Genomic DNA, 6408 nt, shown 5'->3' with positions numbered 1-6408 from the left:
GATGCTGTCAGGGATGAAGTCACTGATTTCTCCCTCAAATGAGGAAGTGGGAGCGTTCTGCTTATTCCAGATTAGACCTCAAAAGGGGTCTGAGCCAGCTGATCAGTGAGGAGCTGTTTGTGAGGAGGATGTTTCGTTAATATGGAGCAGACAGATACATCACCGGATGTGTGCAGAATGGAGGGAGGGGAGAGCGTGAGGGCAGGAGGGCGGCAGACAGCAGCCGTGTGCGTGGGTGTGTGCACGCGTGGGTGTGTGCACACGTGGTGCCTGCATGTCTCTCTCAGTGTCCCTGTGTGTGGCCCCGTGAGTCCTGGATGAAGGGGATGGTGTGGGAGGGACCATGTGGGGGGCCGAGGTGGCTCCCGTTTGGGGGGGAGCAGCCTCTGAGAGCAGCGGCAAGAGGAAAACTGGGTGGGGGGGCTGGTGGGCTGCAGGTGGGTGGTGCCCAGTGAAGCACAAGGTGTGGGTGGTCCCTGTGGGCCACCAGGGAGGTGGGTTGTTCTGCCGAGGAAGGGACTCGTTCCTTTCTCCAGCTCGGCCCCTGTGGGGATGGGCACAGGACAGCACGGCAGCCCTTCCTCGGCGTGTGTGCCAGTGACCGGCTCGCGCCTGCCCTGCAGCGCTGCACCGAGCCTCCCCGAGCCTCCCCGAGCCCCTCAGCTCGGCCCGAGCGGCCTGGTGTCCGGGCTCTTGCCTGGCCAGTCCCAGGAAGCGAGCGTGCTGCACGGGCGCCGCTGACTTGTTTTTAATGCTTTTAAAAGTGAATTATAATCGACATTCGATATTAAATTAGTTTCAGGTGCACAGCATAGTGATTCAATATTTTTATACAAGATGATCGCCGCGGTGAGTCTAGTTACCATCTGTCCCTCCACAAAGCCATTACGGTCGTATTGACCGTGATCCCCGGGCTGTACATCACCGCCTGCGACTGGTTTTCTCACTGCACGTTGGTCCCTCTCCATCCCTGTCACCTCTTTTGCCCCACCACTTCCTGAGACCCCACAGTAAGCTCATGCTGTGGGCCCCCACAGTGTTCTTATCTCACAGATGGGGAGACGGAGGTCAAGCCCCTTGTGCTAAGTCACACATGTTGTAAGTGGTGGAACCACACACCTGGATCAGGCCCAGGAGTCCAGTGACCTCAGGGCTGCAGGCCACACGGGGGCAGGAACCCATCCCCGAGTGCTGGGTGGCTTCCCCAGTCCTAAGGCAGCTCCCCCGACCTAGCGGAAGATTGGCACGGCTCCTCTGTCTGTGTCCAAAAATAGAAAGCAGAACCGATATGTTGATTTGGCTACAAGCTCCCTGTCTGACCGCGAGCCTCACTGGGGAGCTCGGTGGCTTCCCCAAGGAGGGAGGGAGGCGGGGGCAGGAGGCCTTCCCAACCAGCACCCGGAGCCTCAGCAGTCCGTGCACAAACCGAGGGGTACAGCAAAGGGTTGCCTCCTTCAGAGGTTTCAGGAATAAATGGGAAAGGCCAACGGTTGGCATCTAAAACGAGAGTGGGCACACTGCTCTTTGCGTGATAGAACGGTGCCTTTGCTCCCCACTAGGCAGCTGGTTAAAGGTGGGAAGGGAAGACGGAGCCAAGTGTGAGAGAAGTGCGGGCAGGGGACACACAGGGAGAGACAGTGAAGGGGGAGAGGCAGAGCCGAGCCAGGGCCAAGTGACCTGGCTTGGGGCAAAGCCCAGTGTGAGGAGGGCCAGTCGGTGTCCCTCTAAGGAGGAGCCGGAATGCTGATGGCAGCCCTCAACGGGAGGGGAGGGGAGGGGAGGGGAAGGCAGGGCAGGGCAGGGCAGGGAAGGGGAGGGAGGGGAGGGAGGGGGAGGGGAGGGGGAGGGGAGGGGAGGGAAGGGAAGGCGAGGTGCTTTGTCTAGTCTCTTGCCACAAAAACTCATTTCAGCGAATCTCAGAAAACCATGAAATGTACCTTTCAACTCTACACCACATTTTCAAGTCTACTGTTTGCCAGAATCTGAGCCCTGTTTGAAAAAGTACAAATCTTTAAACTTAAAGAAGGGCAGCACTCTCGGAATTCATGACGAGAAGTGTTGGAATGCTCATCTACCGTTTGGCATCACAGACCGTTTTGGAACCTCCTGTTCCCCCCCATGGCTCCCGGACGGACCACGTGTCCCCCCGCAGCTGGGGGGCACGGCCTTTCCCTTGGTGCGAGAGGGGGCACTCGAGAGTCTTTGCGTCTCCCAGGGCGCTGCTGTGGAAAGTGCCTCCTCGGAGCTACAGGACGTCACTCTGAGAAATCGAGTGATGCCCAGCCACGACAGACAAGGAAATCCAGGCATCTGCCACAAACCAGGGGATCCACGAGGGCATCGTGCTGAGTGAAGTACGTCACACAAGGAAGAACGCGTACCACATGATCGTACTTGCATGTGAAACGCAAGACAGCCGAACTGCGAGGAACAGACGGTGGAGTGGAGAACACGGAGAGGTGTGGGTCAAAGGGTACGCCCTCCCGGCTATAAGATTAATGACATCTGGGGCTCTCGTGCTCAGCATGGTGATTATAGCTAACAGTATTGCATTATACACTTGAGTGTTGCCAAGAGAGTAGATCTTCAATGTTCTCACCACACATGCACACAAACAGTAATTATGGCAGGGGTTGGAGGGCTAGCCGATGCAATGATGGTAATCACGTTGCAATATATGAACGTATCAAATCAACACTTACACGCCTTAAACTTACACAGCGTTATAGGTCTGTTACAGCTCGGCAAAGCTGGGAAAATAGAAACCTCAAGTCAAGTGCAACGTAAGAGGAGCAATGTGGGGGGAGCCCTGGTGTCTCGGGGCGACAGTGCCGTGTGTGTAACCTCGTCAGACAGTGTGCAGCTGGGTGGCAGGCTGGCCTGGGAGGGAGCAGGAGGCTCCCAGACTTTCCCAGGGTTTGTACTAACTTTCCGCACTACAATATAAGTGCTCATAAACCTGCCGGGTGCCGAACTCCACCGGTTCTGTTCCCGTGGTTCCCTACTGGGCAGTGACTCCCAGGGCCCTGAGGGAACGGTTGCTCCATGAGGAATCAAAGCTTTTCAAGGGAAGAATGAGAGTTTACTCTCCCTTCACGACTTTAGGTCTCGGGTATTTCCACCGGATCACCCTCTGGTAGGGGCTGGGCAGCCCTGGGTGGTGTGAGGGTGCAGGGTGCCCGGCCATGCAAGGAGGGGCCCCCCATTCTGGCTGGTGGCCTCACATGCCAGCTGTTCATTCAAACACCTCAAGCTCCGCATGGGGCCGGAATCCACAGGCTTGCTCTCTCCCTGACACCCCAGGCCAGTCTGGCCCTTCAGCCCTTGGGGAAGACGGATCCTGATGGGCCCCTGGGTGCGGGGCCATCACACAGAATGGGAATCCCACTCACTAGTGTGTGGCCTGGACCTCAGCTGGAGATCAGTTCTTCGTGTCCCGAGTGACCCTTCCTGACAGCCCAGGGTGTCTCCTTCCCCTTTTCCTGTGGCCGGCCTCACTCTTGCTGGCCTTGGGGAGGCTGGCCCTCATCTGGGGACCATGAAGACACCATGGGCCCTTTCCATCGCCCCAAGCTCTCTCCACACAGTTACCCCCACGGGCCTAGGAGGTGGGTGAGCAGGGGCTGCTCTCGCTCCCCAGAATGTCCGTCACCCCTTTCTAAGGCACAGATATCTACATGAACCTTCAGCTTTGAGCAGATGCCCCCTGCGACCTCCACTAGACTGGCCGAGCATCCGGAGAGAGGGACAGGTCTCGTCTGCTGTGTGTCCCAGTGCCCAGCATGGGACCTTGGCCAGTGCTCCCATTCGTCCCTGCAGGGTGCGCTGTTGGGACTTGGGTGGCTGGACAGAGGAGCCAGGCCGGGGGTGACTTCTGGGGGCGGCAGCCCTATCTTGATCTTCCTGTCTTCCTGCCCCAACTGAGAGCTTGCTCAGAGACTGGGCTCAGCAGATGATCAGGGAATAAATGGAAAGGTAAGAAGGGACACCTGCAGGGAGGGGCGAGGGTGGGAAATGCAAACTTCCAGATGTGGATGGCTTGGGACAGGCAGATCTGAAAACCCTCCGTTAGGCTGAGTGTCGCTATGTTCCAGAAAGTCTGGACCCTACGAACACCCCTGGTTGGATTCACGGGCCACTTTTGGAAGTGGCTGTTTTGGGGACTCCTGAGGGCCTTGCTGGTTTGGAGGTGGCTGTAGGCATTTGAATCACTGGGCTTGGTGGGCAGTCGGCATCCCCTGGCTTGCCTGAGACCCTGTGGTCTCCCCACTCTCCACCTCCAACCACCCCTTTCTCTGGGACCCCCGGCTGGGCCTAGGACACTTGGATTCTTAACCACTGCCCTTCTCCTCGCTGTCTTCCCTCTGAGCCTTCCCTTCCCATTGATTAGCAATTGAACCACCTGGAAAGTGTCCTGGGCACGGTGGACGCTCTGCAGAAAGGAACAGGACAGCACCGAGCTGCCGTGGGTGTCTCGGCATCAGCCAGAGTCTGGATGCTTGGCTTTCAGCCCCGATGTGCATCACTTCATGGGCAGGGATGGGGAGGCAGTGGAAGGGCTGTGTGCGTCGGTCCAAATGCAGAAGTGTTGCTGGGGGCAGCCTGCCAGCTGCTCTGGGGGGTGGACAGGTGAGGGGCTCCATGCTGGTTGGAAGTGAAATGTGTTGGGTGCATCTTAAAGCCACAGTCAGGCCCCCAAGACAGGCGTCATGTTTGTGGCCAGCGGCCCGGATCACCCAAACCTGGCCTATAGTTGAGAATATCGTTTGCATTTGACTTTGCAATGTGTTGTGTGTGTCTGTGTGTGGGGGGAGGAAAGGCTGCTTTGCTCTTTGGTCTATTTATCTAGACCCCCACTGGAGTCAGCTTGCACTCACTGGACGTAGCCATTGGGAGAGGCGGGCAGAGCTCTCAGCATCGAGCAGCCCTCAGCCTGGGCGAGTTCAGGTGGCAGGTCGTTGGGAACATCCAGGCCCGGGCTCAGAGTTCCCGGGGGCTCCGAGGCTGCCTCAGGGAGCCTGGCGCTGTCACCTCCCAGTTCCTGGCTGCGTGGCCTTGGATGAGTTGGTTAGCTCTCTGAGCCCGTCTTCATTACACAATGGGAAGGGGATAATACTGTCCTGACAGTGAGTAGGCTGATTATGTGAGATGGCATTTGTGAGATCCCTGGAATTACTCATTATTAATATAACTATTAGTGCTCATCGCCTCCTTTCTCTCTCCTCCCTCCCAGGGAATAGCTCTGCCTCCCACCTCTCTGGCCAGCTGGCCGCCTGGGAATCCGAGAGGCGAAGCAAAGTGAGCGACCGTCTTTGGGGTCAGAGACAGGAAGACCCTGCTCCTTTCTAGTGGAGCCTGGGGTTGGGCAGCAGTGGCCACTGGCTCTCAAAGCAGCAGCAGGTGCACAAGGCTGAGTAGCTCACAGCCCACCTGCCCGGGAGGTTTTAGAGGGGAGGAGAGCATGGGGTCCTCTTGGAGCACGGGGGTGGGCCCTGCCTGTACTCTGTGTCCGTCCAGTGGTGGAGAGGGGCCCTGCAAAGGGAAGGGCGGGCTTCAGGTCACACTGAACCTGCTGTTCCAATGACAGGACCTGAGTCTCAGGGCTGCCGCCCCAGCTGCGCAGACTTGGGCAGGTTTCCCTTCTCCAACTCTCAGTGTTCACGTCTGCTAAGTGGCAGGACAGCAGTACCGTCAGCGTGGCCTGAAGGCCCGGTGCCATTCATGAATGTTCCAGGCACTTCAGTGCCTAGAACAGCAGTGCACACAGTAGGCACTTAATCTGAGTGGTTTAGCCCCCACTAGCTGCCTGCAGGGGGACAATGTTGCCTGTCTGCACAGGACTGGGTGGACATCAGGGGGTACCCAGCTCTCGTGCCGGAGGCCTCTCCACACCCCAGGGTCCCCACTTTGCATTCAGTCAGTGCTCTGTGCTTTTCCAATGGCTTTCATGTACAGCATCTCCTTCATTTCCCCGGTCATCCCTGGGGCTCACAGGGGCAAAAGCAGATGTCCCGGGTCACCTGTGAGTTAGCAGTCAGAGCTCGGGTCCCTGAGGCCCAGCCTGGTCATCCCAGTCCTCCAGGGTGGCCCTGTGGCCTGACTCGTAGGTGCTCCCTGGGGGCCCAGAGCCAGGCCAGCTCCTGTGGAGGCTGCTGAGCAAACCTCGGGCCTCTCCAGCCTGGGTGTAGTGCCGGGTATAAGTCAGTGCTCGGCCACGCTCTCGCTGATTTTACGATGAAGGGCGATCATTGTAAATGGCACAAATCATGGGGAGTGGCAACCTGAACTGGGGGCTTTTCCAGCCGAATTTTGCTGAAGCGTTCCAGGCGCCTCCATTAATTTCAAACAGCCCCTCAGAACAGCCGGGCAAGTAGGAACACTTGTTCCCACTTCACCATTAGAGGAACG

This window comes from Artibeus jamaicensis, unplaced genomic scaffold (assembly GCF_021234435.1).
Source record: "Artibeus jamaicensis isolate MK-2021 breed Jamaican fruit bat unplaced genomic scaffold, CSHL_Jam_final scaffold_660, whole genome shotgun sequence".
Taxonomy (NCBI): domain Eukaryota; kingdom Metazoa; phylum Chordata; class Mammalia; order Chiroptera; family Phyllostomidae; genus Artibeus; species Artibeus jamaicensis.
The sequence above is the reverse complement of the archived record's forward strand: the minus strand, read 5'-3'. Positions refer to the sequence as shown.